The sequence below is a fragment of the Stegodyphus dumicola genome, chromosome 12 (genome assembly GCF_044657685.1).
Source record: "Stegodyphus dumicola isolate Sdum_Otavi_A_Nest chromosome 12, ASM4465768v1".
In the NCBI taxonomy this organism is placed as follows: Eukaryota; Metazoa; Arthropoda; class Arachnida; order Araneae; family Eresidae; genus Stegodyphus; species Stegodyphus dumicola.
Genome location: NC_140779.1, coordinates 7,624,863 through 7,648,073, shown reverse-complemented (window position 1 = coordinate 7,648,073; position 23,211 = coordinate 7,624,863).

The window sequence follows — 23,211 nt, the reverse complement described above, 5'->3', positions numbered from 1 at the left end:
ATCCAAGTATAAATGATGACGAAACGTACATTAACAATAAGAAATACCTATAAATGTTTATAAAATATTTCATAAAAATGCGCTGTTTGTAGCGCTACTTAATGATATTTGACAAGCAACCCATTTAGCTGCATTTTTAAAGATGAAATATGGCTAACACGATTACTTATACTGATGATAAAAATTTAACTTACTGATACATGTATATGTATGTATTTTATATCTCTTTTGTTGAAGTCTTTCTCGCAACTCTTCCCTAGCTAATGGACATTTGGGCAAACCTAAAAGACTCGATTATTCAAAACTAGCTGAAGTATCCGATGCCAGTTACGTTAGATAGAGAGTAATGAACCTAACAACAGACAGAACGATATCGCTGTAATCCTTCTTTCATAAACGATGCAAAAATACGATTCATAATCATACATTTTTCAGTCTGGTGCGATATCGAATGCAAATAAAAAATTAAATAAACAATAAACTATTTCTGTGTCTTTATATAAGCAGCAATGGCACGCAGTTTTGAGTGATTTTCGTTTTTATAATCAAATCATCGGAAAAGAAGATGCTACATTCAGTATGTCGCCTATATTCAATTTTTGTCGATTAAATGTGGCAAAAGGTTTATCATAGTTGATCAAAAATCAAAACCACGAACAAACACACAAACAGATGTTCTTCTTTATATATATAGCTTTCGTAAACATAGATTTTTGATGGATTAGAAATAAAACCTTTTTATCTCGTCTATGCGGGACTATTGCCACTGGGACAAATGAGTGCGCAAATTAGTGTTTTCAAAGTTTTTAATTAATATTTCGACTGATTAAAGTCGTACGGAGATGGCAACAGTCGAAATGGTTTCCCACGAATTTTTGGAATCGGGAATAATGTATTTAACGTTTGGCAATGGTATTTTTATTTCATAGTAAAACTTAGAATTTCCTTTATTAACAAACTCTCCGATTTTAAAGGGAGCAGTGGCAACACTTTTGGAAATAAAACAGATTTTTATCTCCTGCGTACGAGATTGTTGCTTCTCGGAAAAAATGAGTACGAAAATTAAAGTTTTCAGAGATTTTAACCAATTTCTTCGATTTTAGATACTTTTTATTAGAAAAAGGCAAACGCAGACCTTTCCCAGGACCCAGAAAAGAATTGTAGAAAGTTTGTTGACGATAGCTGTAGTAATTCCCGAGTTAATCGCAAACGAACAAACACACAAACATGCATTCTTCTTTATATATTATATATAAAATGTAGATTAGAAATATTTGAAATAAGGCTATTCCATACTAACCAAAGTAAGTTTATGTGTGTAAAAGGTATGATCTTTTACTCCAACAAAGCAATTCGAATGGTCGTGTTATAAGGTATAAAAAAGGCAATTCTGTTGTTTTCAAAGAATGTATAAAATTTGAACAATCAGAAGTGCTTTAATGCATTAGGAAGATTTTAATAAGTCAGTAAATTCCAATTCATTCGAAAAATGACCTGATCGAAAATCGCTTGTTCCTATACTCGATGTTCTTATAGTTTGAAAGAAAGATTTTAGACATAATTTAAGGGCGGTTGGAAATGATTAAGCGAACATTTGCAACACTTCTCGAAATAAAGCAGATTTTTATCTCTAGAGACCGTTGCCACTTGGAAAAATTAAAGTTTTCAGAGTTTTTATTTAATATCTATTGATTTAGCTATTTTTTAGGGGAAGAGTGGACGTAGATCTTTCCCAGGACTCAGAAAGAATTGTAGAAAGTTTGGTGACGATGTCAGTCACTATCGTATACCTACATTGACTGACGTAATCGTGGACAAACTGGCACGCAAATATATATTCTTCTTTATATATATATATATAAAGACAATATTTTATTTGGAATACATTTAAAACACAAATACTCCAAAATGGATGCGCCAACTACTTTTACATGTCCGCCTTGCATTACGAGAATCTACCGAAAACCCAGGCTTATCATGCATGGTCAGGTGAGATCAAGATTGGCTTTCCTGTTCGACCGGTTACAGTTACGTATCAATCAAGATTTTGGTCGCTGGCCAGATTACAGCAGGGCTTTACAGGAAAAGCTTTAGCGATTGCCGGGCTGATTACGAGTGTTTAATCCAGATGAAATCTTATTAATACACATTCGTTCCATTCAAGCCAGGTGTAATTAGTGCCGAAATCCGTTTGAAAATGTATTAAAAATTTCAGATTAAAATCATAGGTTCTGAAATTAACTTCGGTGAAGAAATGGAATCGATAACTACTTTTATTATGCAACGGATAACTTATAAATTATATTGAAGTCCTACTTTAAAGGTATGAGTACAAAAATGCAATGGCTTAAAATTATATATTTGTACTTTTCCACAAGAGGGGAAAAACAATAATAAAATGTTTTCTAGCACATTCCGTTACATTAATATTGCTGCATGCGTACGGATTCGCAAATATATTTCAGATCTGTAGAATTTTCCTCAGAAATATTCGTACAAGTGCTTAGAATATCACAGAGTACAGTCAGTAGTTATACTTCAAACTGCTAACAACGTTTAACACAATGTAATGCAAACCGCATCTAAAGAGAAAGCTAACTCGGTTATATCTCAGTTCACGTGGAACTAAAATTCGCAACAACGATAACTAAGCAACTGACAAAAGATGCCCCCTCTTCGGCTTTAAATAGTTTTCAACCGGCCGTCGAGATATTTCTAGTTTTTGCTGCTTCTCAAAATTACTGAAAAGCAATACGTGGGTATAATTACGGTTACAGCTAACCTAGTGGTCAATTAAAGTTTTCCAATTTCAATACATATTACGGTTACAGCTAACCTAGTGGTCAATTAAATTTTTCCAATTTCAATGCATATTACGGTTACAGCTAACTTAGTGGTCAATTAAATTTATCCAATTTCAATACATATTACGGTGATACAGGGACCGGACCAAAATGTTGCCAAGTAGTAGCCAGATTTGGTGACGTTTAACGATTCCTAGCTAACACTATTGTCAGCGTGTTGATATCTGGCCAAATTACCCAGATACTCAATGTTAAATGCACTAGCCCCTGTATTATTACTTTCCCGGCATAGCTTTTTCTTAAAACTTGTTTCGTGTTACAAAACGCACAAAAAATACACCAATTTCACATATAAATAACTACAGTAAAATCATCTATCTAAATACAAAGTTTGTAACAATATTATATATGTTTGCAAGTTTTATTACAAATTTTGTTTACATCATGACTTACGTGCGTTTTTTGCGCTGTTAAACTTCATAAACACTCTAGTTATAGAAGCGGGATCTCTCTTTAAGTCCGTGCCTATTTGTTGGCTCTGCCTATTTACGCAGCATTAGCATGGTCCTGTGCTTAAGAAATTACAAATTCTGTACCGGAAATCATGCAATAAATGTGAAATATTTCAATAACAAAGATGTAGAGCATCTTCAGTATCATATTATATGAAAATTCGAGCGATTTTCTTATTAGATCAAAAACATGATTTGTAACAAAATCTGTAAGAGGGCGATATATAAGGCATACCATATTGGCCTAGTTTATGTAACTCGTACCTTAAACATTAAAATGCTTAAGGTATACCATATTGACAATGGTTTCCTACATGTGACGACCGTGCATAATTGAAGATGTTATTTTACAAATAAAACGCATGTTTGGATATGAGACATCTTCAAATACATGCTCATGCATTATTAGCCGAGAAAGGTGTTATCCTGAATGGGGTATTAATCTCGAAACGGGATTTAGCTGCGTGTCACTTTAAAAGGGGGCTCATACACCTTAAAACCCATAAGATCTTCGAATATGTGACTGTTACAAGCATTGGGATAACTTATTTATTTTAAAAGCAATTACTTCCAACATTTTACAGCCGACTACATAATATAGCTGCTTTCTGAAATAGTCATCAGAAAGTTTTTGTTGCCACAAATATTTTTATAATTTAATCCGCTTTGTGACAACATTTTTCCTCGTGTTTCCAACTTGCGCGCACATTTTAAAACATTCTGTTGCATAGTTTAATTTCATATTTAATATATAGCTTTTATAACATTTAGAAACTACTGTGAGCTTAAATTCTAAAAATTTCATGTTAAATTTTTATTTTATTTGGAGTTGAGTTTACAAAATGTATTTTATTAATAAAATCTGTAATGTTTTCGCGCATAAATTTTTTTAATACTAAAATATTCATAAAATTTTGGTTTCAGTTAGAAAATAGTGCCCATATAAAGAATTCCATCGAATTTCAAACATGTACCATTAGCCACTTTTAAAATATCGTGCGTGCAAGTTGGAAACATGATGAAAGCTTTTGTAACAAAGCGGGTTAAATGACAAAAAATATTTGTGGCAACACACACTTTCTGATAACTAGTTTCGAAAGCAGCTATATTATGTAGTCAGATGTAAAAAGTTGGAAGTAACTGCTTTTAAAATAAATAAAATATCCCAGTTTTTGCAACAGTCACATATTCGAAGATCGTAAAGGGTTTAAGGTGTATGAGCCCCCTTAAATATCTGAATCAATTTTAAAATTGTTGCCACTAAATATTATCAATATTATAAATTAAATAATAAAAATCTCCATGAATGTATTCATGTTTCTCGCAAAGTGAAAAAAAAAAAAAAAAAAAAAAAAGACCGAATTTCAAGCCATCGAATTCTGAATAACGTACTCCTCCACCCGAATATGTGAACCTTGAAGACCGACTTTTGAATTTCGAATACTGTTTTTTATATTTTGCCAACATTAATGCATTTTTAACGAGCTCATTATTTTAAAAGTAAGCAGTGGCAACACTAATCTATTAAAACATTGTTAACTTCAGGTGGGAGACTGGCTAAAAGAACTCCTAATGACATGCTATAATGTATTTCTCCCGCCTTCTTAGCATGCCTTCGTGGTGTAGTGGTCAGCACGCTCGACGCGTATTCGAGAGGTCCGCGGCTCGAGTCCGGGCGAAGGCATTGCTCATTTTTCAGGTCTTCAGCTTCCCATATACCTAATGTCTCTACAATGCTGTTTCTAAATATTTTGTGATTTTGCTATTCAACTGACTTACATGCGAAGATAGTGAGAAGAAGATGATATTTAATTTATGAATTTGACGCAGGAAAGGTTATTAATAAAAAGACAAAAAAACATTTCGCGAGCCATCGTGCTAAGGAAACTGAACGTTGATATGATAAACTAAGAAAAGACTGGAAAAAAAAAATAGGAAAGTATGTGATTCATCGGAAATTCTAATTTTGAAATTTTGCTGTTGAATGGTATGTCGCATAAGTCGAAGAAAATGAAGCTTAATAATAAAGCTAACAAAACAAAAAGGAATGGATTATCAGGAGTGAGTGCTGTAGCAGACTGCGAGTTCAGCGAGAGCGTAGAAAAACCTTAACAAACCCTTTTGGAAGATCGATATTACAGTTTCTTACAGTTTACAGACCTTTTACAGTTTCTTCTTTTTGTTTTTGTCCAAAGAGGCAATTTGCCCTGAAAGACAATTAATTTCGTTTTGCCATTTTGTGTCAAAAACTTTAAAAGGCTGTTTCACTTTCCCGATCGTTGCCACCGTATATTTTAGCCCTGTGTTATATTTAAAGATATTAAATAATGGAGAATCTGCATAAATGTATGTACGTACGGACGTCACGAAGAAAAATCTCTGCTAAATCCGCTTTAAATCCTTTTTGCAATCCGTTTCGGGAAAGGGAGTCCTTCCTTCTGTTTTGACGTACAGATGTCTTGCAAAAAAATTGTTAAATTGCACTCGATAGCTATCAAAATAGATATTTTCGTTGAAATATGATACCCGAAAATTATCGCATTTACAGTACCTTCTTTACTTCGTACAAGGAAGTAAAAATAGCCGCTTCGTCTGATGATTTAAGTGTTCTTGCTGCTGTGACTTATCTCACTTGTCTGACAGTAACATCAGTACATCTCTACGAAATTAATCGTGGCAAGGAGTGCAAAATTACGCCTGTCGTTGTGAAGAGCCTTGGAGAGCAAACAGGTGACAGTGGACTTCGCTGAGTCCCCCCCCCCACCAATTCTAATGGACAGCACCCCGGGGAAGAGCCGTGTCAGAGGGTCTCCCACCCCTCTTCCCTTACCGTCAACCTCTGGAGAGGATTTTCGCTGCAAATTTAGAGGGCCCCATACCGCACAGACACTATACATTTACAAATATCCATGCCTTCTGCGGGATTCAGAACCGGGCCCTTCGGTATCACGAGTAGGCTATGTGGGATGGAGGGTCATCCAGGTCATTTTGTGTTCTCCTCCCCACACACAGCACTTAACAGCCTCAACCAACCAGGAGCCAGCTTCTGGCCAAATTGGTTCCAGAATCTACAAAATACCAGAGTTGCCCAGCGGAAACTGAAAACAATAATTGACTACTGTACTAGCAATTACTCTTCTGTCACTGGAAGATAGTAGTCATAAAAGTCTATATAAGCTAGTTCAATATGTCAGCAACAGAGTATGTGATATGTATGTTCAATATGTCATTTTGTACTTATGCTGTGCCAGGTTCTCATACATAAAGTTCGTACTGTATCCGAATGCTGTAATGTATCTGTACATGTTTATATCTTTTATTTATGGTACCTAATTTATACTAAGGATCACGCGTACCTCAACGGCATGCTTCTTGTATACTTTAACTATCATGATAACGTATATGTATAGGTGTATATATATCGATATGAGTGAGAGTATGTATACTTTTATTTGTTTCGGAATATCTATGTATGTAAGTGTGTATATATCTGTATATGAGTTTGTATTTATATGTTTATACATATAATTTTAATTGTACTCTTCTTCAAGTGCCTTGTATGCACATGTATATATTTCTTTGTACATTGTTGTACTCTTCTTCAAGTGTCTTGTATGCGCATGCATATATTTCTTTGTACATTGTTGTACTCTTCTTCAAGTGCCTTGTATGCACATGTATGTCTCCTTTTTGCATTTTATAAATGTCGTCTACTCAGCCGGGGCTGCCCAGGACTGCGGCCTGGTAGCTAGTGGTTGACTCCCGCCGAGTTGGTAACCAATTCGGCATGGATATATCTATACCTGGGTCGGAAGCCAACTCATCGGTTTACTCCCCTAACCACTATACCGTCTGGAGGACTTTAAGCGCTTTGGTGAAAATTTGTTAAATGAAATTCTTTAAAACGTCGTCATTTTGCTGGAATATTTTTACAAGTGCTTAAAATATAAGTAACTGGAATTTAATCAGTTACGAATTTGCAGTTATATACGGCTAAGTTGCATTCATTTGCAGAAGATTCGCAGGTCTTGCGCTCGGAATGGCAAGAAGATATTGTTAATTCTAAGAAATTCTTACTTTTTATGTTTTCTAAAATGAACCAATTTACTTAATTAAAACAATAAAATTGTCTGGCAGAATACTTGTTCCCAGCTCATCGTCTCGAATCACAAGCTCTGTTCAAATATCTACTTAACAATTCATGCATAAATTGATGCAAGAATACGCGCCAAACCAAAACCTAATAACTAGCAAAACTCTTCCTTTGTTTGCATTGAAATCAAATGAAATGGGGTTGGTTTTAAACAACGATTTACGTGTATTTACGGCAAAATGAAATCTGAATTTCAAAGTGCTGTAGACAGAGATACATTAATTCATACTTTATTTTGAATTAACGCTTAAGGCATTGCTGTTAACAAAATGATTTGCCTTCCTTTGAATTCAAAGCCAGACAAAGACTGAATTTCAGGAATTATCAGTTTATTATCCGCAAATCTGTTTTAAGATTTCATATTAAAATGCTCAAAATAGATTTTCACTCATCAGTTATTGATTAATCTTTAAAATTATTTTTTGGTTATGATAACAAAACCCGACACATAAAAAAATGCAATCATTTTCAAAGAATAAAAAAATTGAATAAATAAGATTGTTTAATTTGAATATAATTTGAAGCCATCAGCATTTCATAGAAATTATTTATTTCTTCAATCCTACTTGTAGGATTTGGGGAAATATTCAATGTATACACAAATGTTTGTTAAAATGTAGACTTATTACTCACGTAACTAATGAACGCGGAAATGTTAAAACCTACTAGTGAACTTATTCCATGGTCATTATATAGGTTTTCATATTTATTACAGATTTCTAAAAAGTGAATATCCTGTGTTCCTGACAAATCTTGCAATTCTTTGAATTCTTGAGATAGTGGAATGATTTAAAATTAGGTATAAGTGTAATATGAGTTTGGATAGATTTTAAACATATCTACGTAGATGGAGAAACAATTTTTTAAATTATAAAAATAATTTCAAATAAAAATTAAAATACTACTTTAGATGATTTTAGAACGTTTAACGTGATGACGTTGTAAAGAAAGATCTTAGTTCTAATTATTCATTAAAAACAAATTTCCAGCATACACTCTAAGTACTATAACTGTAGTTTAAAGATAATGCAGGTAAAACAAAAACTGATTTTTGCACCACATGACTTCTTTGTACGGAATATTAAATTATACCTATTTTTTCTTGCATTTCATTTAAACTTATTGGATTAAATTAAATATACTTCGTCGAGAGCGCATAAACCACAATAGAATAAATACACTCTTTAGTATTTACCATATGTGTTTAGCATAGCGACACTCTGGCCTTAGGTTCACTTAACAGCGCTACATTTCAATCATTTTTTAATTCAGAATGTACAAAATTTATATCATCTTAAGAATTATCTAATCGTTGAAACAAGCTCTATTCAAATACTATAATAAATCTAAAACGATGTATAAAAAAGAAATTAAGCAAATAACAACAATAACAAAATTAAAACAGTTTTTCACAGACGATTGAGTATTTCTCATTCAATTAATTCAGTTCTCACGTCGCGACAAGGCAAAAATACATAAAAACTCAAAATGCCTGTATTAAAAATTACGAAGTAAATCTTAAACACTTCTTTCCTCCAATAAATTTCAGAAAGGATTAAGCATGATTTAATTCGCAATAATAAAAGAAAGCGTTATCTTTGTTGTTGCAAAGCTTACCTTCTCTAGATTGGCAACAAATCTACTATTCTGTTGTTTCAAATGTAAACAAGCAATGGCCGACATGGCAAAAATTATTAGTCTTAGTGGCACTTAAAAACTTTTAAATTGCTGATAATTCTAAAAATATTGCATGCAGACCTACTAAAGGCATAAAACCCTTAACCGGGAGATAAATACAGCATAAGCCAATCATTTTTAAAGCAAAAAATGCACAATTTACAACCATATAAGAATAAAGAAACTGAAATCACTTAGCCGAGTAACAGAATGTATATATACATATATATATATAAACATATATTTATATACTTTTTGGTGCGGCCGATTGCACCCAAAATACGAGGTGCACATCTGTATGTTATAGCAGTCCTATAGTATACAAAATTTCAACGTTATGAAGCCACTCGTTTTTGAGTTACGCGAGATACATACGTAGGTACGTACGTATACACAGACGCCACGAAAAATTCTCTTCAGAATTCATTTTAAATTAGTTTTACAATTTTTTAGGGGTAAAGAGTTTTCTTACGTATAGATGTCAAGCAAAAAACAAAAAACATCGTGAAATTGCATTCGATAGCGGTGAAAATGGATATTTACGTTGAAATACGATGCCTGTAACTTTCGCGATTACAATACTTCTTTTTACTTCGTACAAGGAAGTAAAAATAATGTATACATGTCGGACCTAACATTATTTAAGTAATTCAGTAAAGCAAAATAACACAGTTATAGCAAACACTCTGCAAACCATCAATACAGTTTAAAGATAACAGACGTTCAAAAAAATAATATATACCTGTCGTACCTAACATATTTCAGTTGTACAGTCATAAGGTTTGGGGGGGGGGTAGCAGGGGATGTGAAACGTGTGCTAAGCCCTCGCCAGAACTCGAGCGTGATCCTCTGGTTTATGCTCCAAGTGTGCTACCGTTACACCACAAAGGCATGCTGGAAGTAAGGAGAAATTACCTTATATTCTCCCTTTTTAAAGTGAGACTGGGTATTATGGGACTGAACTGCTAAATCCTGGTGGTGATGAATTACCGTCCACTACCTTTTAGTTTGTGTACCACTGTAGAGTCATTACCATTATAATTTTGAAGCAGGAGACTTGAACCTTCGTCGGGACTGGAACCTGGACCTCTCGAATACGTGCCGAGTGTGCTACCATTACACCACGAAGGCATGCGGAAGAAGAGAGAAAATACCTTATAAAGTATTAAATTTAATTTCAGTAAAGTTTGATATAAAGTATTTATATACCTAATACGTTCCCCTACCCCGTTTAACTACTTCTTTTACATTAAGGTTTGTACACATTCTGTAGTGTTTCGCATTAAAGAATTTTCATGTTTTTCATTCAAATCTTTCCGAAAGAAGCACAAACATTTACTAAAATATCACTTTTCTCTACAAGATAAGTACCGTATTTACGCGAATCTAATGCGCATCGTTTTTGGCCAAATGTAGTATTCAAAATTGGGGTGCGCATTAGATTCGAGTGCAAAGTTCGCCGATGACGTCAACCAAATTTCTCGACTACATTTACCGTTACATTTATCGTTGACACATTATTGCATAGAAGATACAAACTGCAGAGTACGTGGTCACGAAATGGAGGGCAAACAGAGAAGAATGTCATATGAAGCTACTTTCAAACATAAAGTAATTCTTTATGCTGAAAAAAATGGAAATAGAAAGGCAGGGAGAGAGTTCAACGTAGCTGAGAGCAATGTTCGCTTGTGGCGGCAACAGAAATTGGCACTGTTTGCAAATAAAGCTAGTAGAAAGAAATTCACTGGCCCTCGCAAAGGAAGACACCCTAAAATTGAAGAAAAAGTTTTGGAATTTGTACGCGAAAGGAGGAAGAATGGACAACCTGTGACTAGTGACACCATAAGAAATAAAGCAAAAGAGGAGGCTGAAGTTCTTGGAATACCGAAACAAGAGTTTAAGGCTAGCCGTTGATGGGTGGATCGGTTTATGAAGCGGATGGGTTTATCTCTAAGACGCCGTACAACAATATGCCAAAAGCTTCCTGCAGATTTTGAGAGAAAACTACTAACATTTCAGCGGTATGTCATCACACTTCGGAAGGAAAAGAATTTTTCATTGGGGCAAATTGGCAACGCTGACGAGACGGCAATTTGGTTTGATATGCCTCGTAACTACACCATTACGGAGAAGGGGACTAAGGAAGTTATCATCAAAACTTCGGGATGTGAAAAACAACGCGTAACAGTGATGCTGGTAATAACAGCAGACGGGTGCAAACTTCCCCCTTTCTTAATCCTCAAACGGAAAACATGCCCTAAAACCCCTAAAAATGAAAAGCTGTTCCCAGATGATGTCCTGATTCGAAACCAAAAGAAGGGGTGGATGACGGAATCATTAATGCTTGATTGGCTCCGAAATGTATGGAAACGCCGTCCCGGTGGGCTCTCTAATCCACCATCAATGCTTTGTCTGAACGCATTTCGTGGTCATCTCACCGACGACGTAAAAAAGAAGATGCACAGCCTAGGCAGTGATCTTGTTATCATTCCTGGAGGACTGACGTCTGTGTTACAACCCCTGGACGTTAGTATAAATAAACTTTTTCAAGGGGTACGTTCAGGAGGAGTACGAAAAATGGTTTTGTGAGCCAAACCGTGTATTGACCCCGACAGGAAAAATTAAGCGTACTGCACCGCACATTGTTGCACACTGGGTTTCTGCTGCCTGGAAAAGCATCGAAGCACCAATGATTGTGAAATCTTTCAAGAAATGCTGCATTTCAAATGCATTGAATGGCAGTGACGATGACGTGCTCTGGAACGCCGAGGATGAGGATGACGATGATGAGGAAAGAAGAAATGAATCTGCTTCTGACGAAGAGAGCTGCGAGGATTCCAGTGATGAAAACATTAGTAAATAAAGATGTTTACTATTAATCACTGATTGTAGAAACTGTTAGCTAGATAGAAATGTTACGATTTATTTCATGTTCATATTTTACGATAGATACCGTATATACGGTAGTGCTAATTAACAATAATTGTTTCACATGACAATAGCCCACTAATAGGTTAATTCTATGTTCTGCTGCTTTATGTATAAATCCATTGTTGTATAAAATATGGTATCTAAATATAATAAAATTATCATACCATTAATTGATAGTTTATATACAAATCCATTGTTGTATAAAATAAGATTCAATAAATTCCTCATATCATTGATGCGCATTACATTCGCCGACAAACAATTTTTTTATTATTTAAAGTTTTAAAATGGGGATGCGCATTAGATTCGATGGCGCATTAGATTCGCATAAATACGGTATTATTTATTTAAGACATGTTGCTTGATTTTGAAAATGAGCATTTAATTAGAAATTCATTTTCTCCTTTAACCTTTGTGAGAAGTGTAGCATTACCGTAACTGATTCTCTTCAATGTGCAATGAATGAAATTGTGGTATATGTGTTAGTGCATTCATTTAAAAGATCCAGAGTTTGACTCTGGAAAAAACAGGATCTAACATTTTTTAACCCTAGCTTCGATGTTTTTATCATCTTCACATCTAAAAATTGCCAAAATACCTTGCCAAGAAACTCTGATTGGTTTTACCCCAAACTTCTACTGTCAGAGCTTGGAATAAGCGACTTTCTGTCATGCAATTATGTGATGCAACAATCAATTTTTTTTTGGGGGGGGAGAAGGGAGCGTCCATACAAAGTCACTGTTAGATTTTTATGATTCTGATCTCTCTACTCTTTTTGATATTATAAATAGTTTACTGATGTACAGTGTCTCACAAAAGTGATGGGACACTTGTGCTTTACCAAAGGAAACTGCAGTAAAATAAATTAAAAAAACACGTAAAAATTTTTTGTGGGTGTGTTTCATACTTAAATTTAGTAACAATTATTACATAACATACATTTTCTCAAAATATTAAAATATTAATTTAATAAAAATACAATTGTTTAGAACGGAGCAAAAAATGGCTCACATAAGTGATGGGACACTCACTTTTCCATCAAATATTTATCCAAAAATTTTACTTTTTAAAAAGTTTTAATATTTTGTTGGATTTGTTTTTACTTTTAAAACATGATTTAATCTTCTTGGGGGTGGATTCGACTAATTTTTTTGTGATTTTACCCCATTCTTCTTGAAGCACTGATTTTAATTGTTGTTTTGAAGAAAGTGTATGTTTGCGAATTCTTGATTCCAATTCTTGCCAAATATTCTCTATGGGATTCAAGTCTGGAGATTGTGGTGGTGATTTTATTATTTCAGGACAGTTATACAGCAGCCAGAGTCTAACGTTCAAAGCACTGTGCTTGGGGTCATTGTCCTGGTAGAATTTAAAATCGTTATGAAGGTTCAATTTTCGTGCTGAAGATTTAAAATGTCAATATACTTGTACTGATCCATTATACTGTCAATAAAAACAAGATTACCAACTCCAGCGGACGACATACACCCCCATACCATAACTCCTCCTCCACCATGTTTTACTGTTGGCACCAAGTTCTGTTTGCGAAATTCTTTCCTGGGTTTTCTCCACACCAAGATTTTCCCATCAGAACCAAATATATTAAATTTACTCTCATCTGCAAATATAACTTCATTCCAGTAATCAGAATTCTTATTTATGGTGATTTTGCGAAAGCCAGTCTGAGTTTTCTATTCTTTTCACTTACGAAGAATTTTTTCCCGGCTGCTCTACCGTGATATCCAGCAGATCGAATTACTCTTCTAATAGTCTCAGGATTAACAATTATTCCATATAATGCTTGTAAATCAGCAGCAACTTTATGAGCAATCATTCTTCGATTTTTTTTAATATTTGAACAATAATTCGCTTTATTCCATTGGATAGCATTGATAGTCGGCCAGGTCTTCTTTTATCCTGAATCATATGATTCTTTTAATATCGTTTAATGATATTGTAAACTGTTGAATGACTCAAGTTAACTGTTTCAGCAGTTTCTCTAATAGATTTTCCACGTTCAATATGCAAATTAATAACTAATTTTCGAATTTCAGGCAAAGTTTCTTTTCGTTTAGCATTCATGGCTGCACAGAGCTAAAAAACACAAAAATTCCAAAACAAACTGGAGAGAAATACTGCAGACAATTTTATAAATTATTGCCAATTACTTTTGAGTAAAAATAAATATCCCAAAAGATATTTTTATTGCTTACTTCAGACGATTTTTGTTGCATAATACGTAGTGTCCCATCACTTATGTGAGCCATTTTTTGCTCCGTTCTAAACAATTGTATTTTTATTAAATTAATATTTTAATATTTTAAGAAAATGTATGTTATGTAATAATTGTTACTAAATTTAAGTATGAAACACACCCACAAAAATGTTTACATGTTTTTTTAATTAATTTTATTACAGTTTCCTTTTGTAAAGCACAAGTGTCCCATCACTTTTGTGAGTTACTGTATTTTGATAATTGATCTGCTCCAGCTGAGAGTAAAGAGCAGATAGATGTTCTGGAAGTAAATATGGGTTCAACTCCCGGGCCCTAGTGTCTGAGGATAAGAGTTCTTGCCTACTAGACTATCCAGAACCGTTAAGTAACTTTAAGTTATGTGGTAATTAACAACGAGTTTCGTGTCATGCGAATATGAATTAATCACAATTTGATCGAGTGAGCCTCTCAGAAGCGAATTAATTATATCCCGTCGTTCAGACATATAGTTCAGTGCCTTCAAATATTTATAGTAAATGATATTACCGTCGAATAAATTGATAGGTAAATATTCAGGTATTTATCTTAAAATCTGCTTAGTCGTTTAAGGGGTGTTGGACCCCTAAATCTTCAAAAAATTGTGATTTCGGATTTTTACATTTTAAGGGGACTCATACACCTTAAACCCCTCATGATCTTCGAATATGTGACTATTGCAAGAATTGGGATATTTTATTTATTTTAAAAGCAATTACTTCCAACGTTTTACAGCTGACTTCATGATATAGCTGCTTTGGAAACTAGTAACCAGAAAGTTTGTGTTGCCACAAATATTTTTGTAATTTAATCCTCGTTGTGACAAAATATTTCGCCATATTTCCACATTGCGCGCATGATATTTTAAAAATGGCTAATGGTACATACTTGAAATTGGATGGTATTCTTTATATGGGCACTATTTTCTAACTGAACCAACAATCTGATGAATATTTTACTATTGAAAAATTTTATGGACTAAAACATGACAAATTTTTTTAATAAAATACATTTTATAAACTCAACTCAAAATAAAATAAAAATTTAACATGAAATTTTTAGAATTTTAGGTTTACAGTAGTTTCCAGACGTTATAAAAGCTATATATTAAATATGGAATTAAATTATGCAACAGAATATTTTAAACTGTGCGCGCAAGGTGGAAACATGACGAAAAATGTTGTCACAAAGCGGATTAAATTATAAAAATATTTGTGGCAACACAAACTTTCTGATTACTATTTCAAAAAGCAGCTATATTATGTTGTCATCTGTAAAATGTTGGTAGTAATTGCTTTTAAAATAAATATGTTATCCCAATTCTTGCAACAGTCACCTATTCGAACATCTTATGGGTTTTAAGGTGTATGAGTCCCCTTAAAATTCTCTGCACTTTTATCTTTCTAAAAATACCATTATTTAATCTCTATGAAAATTAGAATGGAAAAAATCTAGTTATTTGTTAATTTGTCATCGACTGCTTTGATCAATGAGGATGTTTACATAAAAACGCGTTTTTCTCCAAACGTGATTTTTTTATACTCGATGTACATTTACTCAGGAACTACTGCCCACAGGTATCTAAAATTTTTATGGCTTATTTATTAGGCTTCTTAATATTTACTAAAATGAGATCTTTGTGATAAACTAAGAAAAAAATATTTAATTTTTTTTTGTGTCAGAAAAGTGCTAACTTTTACTACGCCTAACAAAATATTCTGTAAATTACTTTAAAATTGAAAATGTTTCAGAAGCTCATTTGAGTATATCAGATAGGTATAGTTTAATTTTCACGCGTATATCTACGTAGCGTATAAAAATTTTAATATATCTACAACAGATTTTGAGAAAAGGTACATCGAAAATGGCCAATTTAACATTTTCGGTATAGGGGTTACTGATATCCCTTAAAAGCATTTGGAATTTTCGCAGAAATCTAATAGCTTTTGTAAACCTCACAGTAACAAAAATGTTTACTGTTTCAAAACTCTTATCACTTATCACATTGTATATTTAGGTTATTTTGATGCAGGACTATACAAAAAATGAGCAAAGTCCTCATCGGAACTCGAACCTGGAGCTCTCGAATACGCGCCGAGTGTTCTAACAGATATAACACGAAGGCATGCAGAAAGGAGGAAGAAAATACTTTGTAATATAAAAAAAAAAGTATGAAAACTCTAGTTAATTTTAAATGAGCAAACACATTTAATCATTTTAAATTCTGCTTGTACTTGGAGACTTCTGAATCTTATCAGATCCAATTTAGGCTTTAAACCTATCTCACTGATGTCTGTCTAAATGTTTTGCTGTTACGTTACGCTACGTTAAGCTGCGTTACATTGCACTGTCGTTTATTATTCACATGACTAGTTAGCTCTAGTCATGAATCTCCTAAGTAGCTCGTGCTGTTTTGTGATATTTAATGCCTATAATTTACTTTTCATATTTTCTGACTAACTATAAATTTCCCATTTAACGAGACAAAATACCTTATATCTTTATAGGTAGACATAACACCTTATATGTTTACAGTATTTGTATTTATATACTGAAAACCAAATACAGCAGTTTTGGAGCAACAATATGTTTCACTGTTGTGCCAATTCATTTGATTTTATATAATATTAATACTAATTTCAAAACTATTATTTTACTTTCACGTTTTTATATTAGTCTCCTTAAGGCGAAATTGTTCTTACGTATTAAAAAATAAAAATGTTCAATTAGTAGTATAATAAATTTTTCATTACATTCATTCCTGGAAATTTCCGGCATTCGGAGTTATGCGATTGTGTTTCTTGTTTCCTTACGGAGTGTGGGGATATTACAGCAAGTAGAGTTCAGTGAATGCGCATGCGCTGTTATCGATGATCGCAGCTAGGTCCGTTTAAACTTTTCAATTTTTGTGAACGTCTTTTAATGGTTGGTTTATTTAATTATGGCAAAGCACACTAGAGCTAATTGCCTAAGGGAAGGGATGCCTTCGTGGAGGACTTTCTAAGGGAAATTGTCTCGTATACACGTTATACGTAAACGTCTTTTAAATTTGTGAAATTCCTACTGTTCAATTTTCTTAATTCTTTGGCTCAGCAACGTCGTCATTGCTATGACAAAGCATACAAGCTACGTGTGGTTGAGTGTACTAAAAAACAGGGGTGCAGAGAGTCATTTCGGGCCACCCCGAACTTAGAAAATTATAAGAACTTGGTGAAATCAGGAAGAGGATCTAAAAAGAGCAACTCATAGATTGAGTATTTGCAGAGAGTATTACTTTGTACTTGTACTATTTTATATTTAAAATACCCTAAATTCATTATAATGATCGGTAATAAAATTTTATCCTTCAAAAATGTGTATAAAAAGGGGCTGCGTCTTATACGCCGGCAAATACGGTAATATACTTCCTGATCTAACGGCTTTTGGGTTAAAAATGTTTTGTTAGAAGATATGAGATTGCATGAATTATTTGGATAACGTAATCTTAAGATTAAGTTTGGAGAAACAGAATCAACTACACTCATGTCCATAAATTAAGTATAATTCCGAGTCACGCGGAAATCGAACTCTAAAATAAATATATCACCTGTAAAATCACTACACACATCTTCAAGAAACATATGCAAATTTCAGGAAGTAACTAGATGACACCGATGGTACATCACAATAACGAGAGTGTAAGAGAGTGATATACAAGGAATACAGGCAAAGAAGTAAAATTGTTCGCAGGCGCTTTATAAGCATTTCAGTGCAATAACCGAATAGTTATGACACAAAGGACGCATTTGGATGATTTTTTATGTGGCAGAATTATCCGCCGTCTGAAATGTGGGCGTATCCAACTGGAAGTAACAGACGAACTTGGAATTGCCCAGAGTGTCATCTCCAGGCTTTGGCAACGATTCCAAGATGATGGTAAAGTGAGTAGACGTTACAGCACAGGTCGCCCCAGAGTTACAACGCCGAATGAGGACCGGTATTTGGCAGTTACTGCCAAAAGAAACCTGCGGAGCACACCCTCAGACCTGTCTCGTCAGCTCTCTTCAGCCACTGGTACGACAATTTCAAGGCAGACCGCGTACAGACGCTTAGGGCAGATTGGTCTATATGCTCGTAGACCTGTCAGATGCGTTCCACTTACTGCATCTCACTGTCGCCTGCGGTTAGCTTGGAGTAGAGAGCATGCATTGTGGACACCGACACAGTGGGATTGTGTGATGTTTTTCGACGAATCCAGGTTTAAGCTTGCAGTCTGATTCTCGCCGGACTTTCATATGGAGAGCTACCACCAAGAAAACATCATTGAACGGCACCGTTACGGTGGTGTAGGAGTGCTCGTTTGGGGTGGAATTATTCTGGGTTCCAGAACTGACCTGCATGTTCAAATTGGAACCATGACAAGCCAAATCTATTGGGACGTCATTCTGGAACAACATGTTCGTTTGTTTCGGGGCGCCATGGGCGCACATTTTGTGCTTATGGATGACAACGCCCGTCCTCACCGTGCAAATATCGTAAGCGAATGCCTTCAATCGGAGGATATCACCCGTATGAACTGGCCAGCATTCTCACCGGACTTCAATCCAGAAGAGCATGCTTTCCCGACGAGTTGCAGTGGGTCAACCTCCTCCTACATGTCTACCGGAACTTCGGAGAGCATTGCTTTTTGAGTAGTGTGATATCCCCCAAGATCAGATCGATAATTTCATACTCAGCATGCCTAGGAGTTGTACGGACTGTATTGCATCGTCTGGGAGACATACAATGTATTAACAATCATACCAACCATGTAATATTGTTTTTTTGTAAATAGATGTTTTTTGTAATTTGCTCCAGGGAGAAGAGATCGCTATTTTTTTAATAATATCAAACATATAGCATCTTTTTTTACACTTTACCTTTTGTTTAATAAATACGCTTTACAAATAAGTCAAATTTGGTTTTCTTCTAACTCTTCCTTTGCCTGATTTTGCATTATCCTTAATTTATGGACATGAGTGTAGATTTAGAAGAGTGATTTTTATCAATAGTATTTCCGTCTGTTACACTGTTCGATTATTCGACTTTTGAATGCTGTAGCTCCCTCTCATGAGCCACTTTGCAACATATCCTAGAAAAGTATCGATTTCATACCGGATACAGATCATATATAAATCGTTTCTTTGAGAAAAAATCCTGATTGTTGTACTTCCGCGCGAAATACATTTTTCTTCGAATCACAGGAAGCGCAACCATTTATCAACAAGGTAACAGAAGAAAGATATGGAAATACATAAGGCACAGAAGATATTAGATGAAACTATTCCATTCCTGGAGAGGAAAACCTTCCAGAGAGGAATAAGGAATATATTACCTGAACGGTCGTGTAATTCATTAAAAAAAAACGAAATTAAGTAGGCAAAGTAGCAAAACATAAAAATATCTGATGTGTACACCACATGACGTCCTTGAACAGAATATTAAATTACACGCATTTTTTTTTTTTTTTTTTTGCATTTCATTTAAACGTATTGGAATAAATTAAATATACTTCGTCGACATCACATAAACCACAATAAAATAAATGCGCTCTTTAAAATTCACTTTATTTGTTTACCATAGCGACATCCCGGCGCAAGGTTCACTTAACAGTATTATATTTCTTTCACATTATAACTCAGAATGCACAAAATTTATTTCGTCTAAAGACATATCTAATCGTTGCCACATGTTCTATTCAAGTACTATTATAAATCTAAAACCATGTATAAAAGTAATTAAGTAAACAAAACTAAAAAGAAACAGTTTTTCACAGACGATTCAGTAAGTCTTATTCAATTCATTCAGTTCTCAATTCGCGACAAGGCAAAAATACAGAAAAACTCAAAATGTCTGTATTAAAAATTACGAAGTAAATCTTAAACACTTATTTCCTGGAAAAAATTCCAGAAAGGATTAAGCACGATTTAATTCGCAATAATAAATGAAGGCGTTATTTTTGTTGTTGCGAAGCTACGTTTCTCTAGATTGGCAACAAATCCACTACTCTGCTGTTTCAAATGTAAATAAGCAATGGCCGCCATCAAAAAAATTATTTGGCTTAACAGCAACTTTTAAATTGTTGATAATTCTAAAAATATTGCATTAAACCTTTAGTAACTCTGCATGCAATATAATAAGACCGGGAAGATAAGAACCGCATAATTCAATTACTTTTAAAGCAACAGATGTACACTTTACAAACATATAAGTGTAAAGATAATGAGATCACTGAGTCGGTTAACAGAGTGGATACATATATACATATATTTATATATGTTTGGTGCGACCGATTGCAACCAAAGTACGAGGTGCACATCTACATGTTATAGCAGTCCTATATACAAACTTTCAGCGTTCTGAGGCTACTCGCTTTTGAGTCATGCGAGATACGTTCATACGTACGTACGTACGTACGTACGTACAGATGCCATGAAAAAGTCTCCTCAGAATTCATTTAAAATGAATTTTATATTTTTTTTTGAGTCGAAAAGAGTACTTTATTCTGTCCTTACGTACAGATGTCTTGCAAAAACATCGTTAAATTGCATTCGATAGCGGTGAAAAGGGATATTTTCGTTGAAATAGGATGCCTCGAAATTTTTCTCGATTACAATACTTCCTTTTACTTCGTACAAGAAAGTAAAGAAAGAAAAAAAAAAAGAAAAACCTAAAAGAGAACTTCATATCTGCTGAAAGTGCAAATTTATTGTAAGATGTATATTCAGAAGGTGTTCGATGACAATTTTAACATTGTAAAGAGTAATAAAATAAAATAAAAATTTGTGATTAGCAGTGTAATAAAGTTTTAACTAGTGTAATAAAGTAAATAAATATTAACTGACTTACAATAAAGTAGGTAACTTAAAGTTATTATTTATTTAAAATTATATATGAATTTTTAATACAGGCACAATATTATGTTGAAAAACAAATCTGATACGGATGTTTCTTGACTTCCTTGTACGGCCTATTAAATTATTCGTATCTTTCGCTGCATTTCACTTAAACTTATTTCCTAGAATCTCATTAGCGATATATTTGTCACTCAGTTAATTCAGTTTTCAATTCCCGACAGGGCAAAAATACATAAAATCTCAAAATATCTTCATTAAAAATTGAAAAATATAAAAAAAACATATATACAGTTGAAACAATTAAAAAAATTACAATTTAAATTAGACCTTCTACGCAAAAACAAGCAATTCGGCCAGCGAGGAAGAAAGAAGTTTTCGGTGCCCAAAAATGTTTTTGTGAAACTTACTTTTGGTCCATTCGGCAAAAAGACACTGAAGGTGCAGAAACTGACTTAATTCACTATTCTGCTCAGTTTCAAATATAAAGAAACATGGCTGCTAAGTTAAGCTTAGCTGCACTTATACAACTTTTAAAATATCGATAATTCCACAGCTACTACACGCAGATTAAGATTAAGGCATAAAATTAATTTCGGTTAAGGCATAAAAGCCTTATAGAATTTGAAATATATATTCAAATTGTATATATATACTGTTGAAAATTTGTACATAGTAATACTAAGACATTTAGTTGTGCACCTCCCTTTTTGGTTGCAATCAGATGTACCAAAAGTATATATATATTTTGCAATATTAAAATTCCATAGTCAAAAATACACTTGAAATTCTAACTGTATGTTCTTTTCTTTCTTAATGGCGACGGTCTCTTACTATTTGAAAGTACGTGGAATTAAATGCCCCGTAGTCAAGTTGTTTTTACCGCCTTTTCTACACGTACAGTTATAGAATGTTCTGGATATATTTAAAGCGAATTCGATTGGCTGACGAGGCTGACGTCATTTCTTGGAAGCTCCGCCTTTCCAGAGGCTATAAAAGGACTCGCAAACGAATATCGGTGTCTTTTCTTTAACGTAACGATGCAGTAAACTTCATACAAAGAGTTATTAGTAGTTCGTTTTTATTTAGTCCGGAGATAGCATTTTTGTAACTGCTATTTCTCCTGAATAATAATAAATGGATCCTGTTTTTTAAACTTATCGTCTGATACCTTAAGCTACGACTACATCTATGATTCTTCACCAATCTATTTATTCCGGACAAAAGTTGGTACATCATATATATATATATATCCACTCTTTCTTTCTTTACTCTTCTCAATCTTACTTTACTCTTACATGTTTGTAAATTGTGAATTTTTGCATTAAAAATGATTGAATTATGTTATTCTTATCTTCCGGTTAGGGTTTTTGTGCATTTAGTTAATCTGCATGCAGTAGTTGTAGAATTATCAATAATTTAAAAGTTGTGTAATTGCAGTTAAACCTAATTTTTTGTACCATAGCAGTTTATTTATTTGCATTTGAAACTTAGCAGAATAGGGAATTATGTCAGCTTCTGCACCTTCAGTATCTTTTGCAGAGTGGCATCAAAAGTAAACTTTCGGTTTTATGCACCGAAAAAATCTGCCTTCTTGCCCGTTGGCTTTTTTTGCGTATAAAATGCAATTTTTTATCGTAAAAAAATGTCTTTATTGTTTTAACTATATTTGGTGTTTTATGTTTTTCTATATCTTTCACTTTTTACTGAAGATATTTTGAGTTTTATGTATTTTTATTTTTATTATTTATGTTTTATATATTTTGCCGCGTAGTGAGAACTGAATAAATTGCATGAAAAATCCATCTCTAGTGAAATTCGACGAAATAGTTTAAATAAAATCAGCAAAAAAATGCGTATAATTGAATATTCCATACAAGGAAGTAATGTGGTGTACACATCAGATTTTTTCAAATTATTTTTGTGGCATTGCTGTTGAATTTTATGTAGTTTAAGTGTGAAGAACTTGATATTTAATAAATAAAGGTAACACACAAAACGTTGAAAAAAA